The sequence below is a fragment of the Peromyscus eremicus genome, chromosome 2, assembly GCF_949786415.1.
Source record: "Peromyscus eremicus chromosome 2, PerEre_H2_v1, whole genome shotgun sequence".
Classification (NCBI taxonomy): domain Eukaryota; kingdom Metazoa; phylum Chordata; class Mammalia; order Rodentia; family Cricetidae; genus Peromyscus; species Peromyscus eremicus.
In genome coordinates, this window is record NC_081417.1 from 18,786,919 (window position 1) to 18,788,447 (window position 1,529).

General features: G+C 39.5%; 1 pseudogene; it reads right to left on the bottom strand.

The window, feature by feature from the left end:
- Window positions 1-404: 404 nt before the first annotated feature.
- LOC131904470 (small ribosomal subunit protein uS11-like) lies at window positions 405-995 on the bottom strand (annotated as a pseudogene).
- Between the last annotated feature and the right edge of the window lie 534 nt (window positions 996-1,529).

Here is a 1,529-nt window from a genome sequence, read left to right on the forward strand (position 1 = left end):
TGGAAAGTGATCCACAAACTAAGTAAAATGCATATCTTAAATTCAAACTATGATTAAATGTACTTTCATATTCAGAATTTAAAGATCAGGATAAATATTCCAAAACAATAAGAGTAAATAGCCTATGAGGTGAAATTATAGGAAACTTTAAATTTGGCGGTTGAATTTTGTATTGATTTGAATTATCCAGAAACTATCTTCATTTGAAACAAAAATGAGTAAAAAAAAAAATTGCAAGTTTTAGCACTTGGGCAAGGGTTCTTTTGATTTCTATTTTTATTCCATGACTTTTTGATAAAATTGTTGGTCTTAATAAATGCTCATATTATCCACAAGCAGTCATACAGTAGTAGAGGGTTTGCTTTGTTTTTTGTGAGTTTTTTTTTCTTACCCAAAGCAATTTATTAACGGAAAATAATTTGAAAAGTCCTGTTCATAGACGGTGACCACAGCAACTCCCCCTTCCCTTGAATGCTATCAGAGGGGTTGGAGGTGACATCCCCAATCCTCCCAATCTTCATCCCTGAGTGAACAGGAGCTCTGAGGGCTGACTGGGCTCCAGGTCCAGGGGGTCTTGGTCCTGTTTCCTCCTGTGGTTCGGAGTTTGATATGTAGGGCAGCTCCTTACACCTCTGGCCCACATTCTGGGCAGCCAATATGGCTGCATATGGAGAGGACTCACCTCCGTCAGCCTTTCTTTACCTTCATGTAAGGCGGCTCCTTACACCTCTGGCCCACATTCTGGGCAGCCAACCTGACTGCATATGGAGAGGACTCACCTCGGTCAGGCTTTCTTTACCTTCGTTCCACCAGTCACTCGGTAGATGGTTTCCCTGCTGGAAAGATCCGTTCAGTAGACAAAGGTGCCATTAAAGGATGCAAAGATGTGGCAGACACCGAATAGCGACTCCTTCAGCCACTTGAGGTCCAAGGCTGCTGGTGACTTGTTCGTCCTTCTTCTCCTCCTCCATCTGAGGTGTCATTTCTGAACGTTGTCTCCAGACTACTCCACCAGGAGACAGAGGGTTATTTTTTAGAGTTCATGAATACAGTTGTTACTTGAAGGAGTAATGCACATTTTTTTTCTATTAAATCCACATGTAGCTGAGTTTAAATGGTTTTTGAGAAACAATGCCACTCACAGAACAATACCAACAACTCCAAGATCCTTGACAATGCTTAGCAAAGATACTAAATACACAGAATTTTTAAAATTCAAGGTTATTTTCCTTCCTTTTTGAAGGTTAATGAAGAACAAAACTCAGAAGAAATTAAAATGAGATTGGTGACAGTTCTTGTACACAGTGATTGGTCGTAGTCTTAAACATTTCAGCTAATTTGGATCCAGCAATTTGTTTGCTTATTTATACATTCTATCTAGCTAAGGAGGTCATTTATAAGCTCAAAGGGATCTGAGTTTTCATCACATTGATCAAAAGATGGTAAGGATCTTTCTTGAAAAGTTACCAGCATGCATAAAAAGAGCACGGTTTTTACCAACTGCATATGTTGTCTTTGTAAGCCTGCTC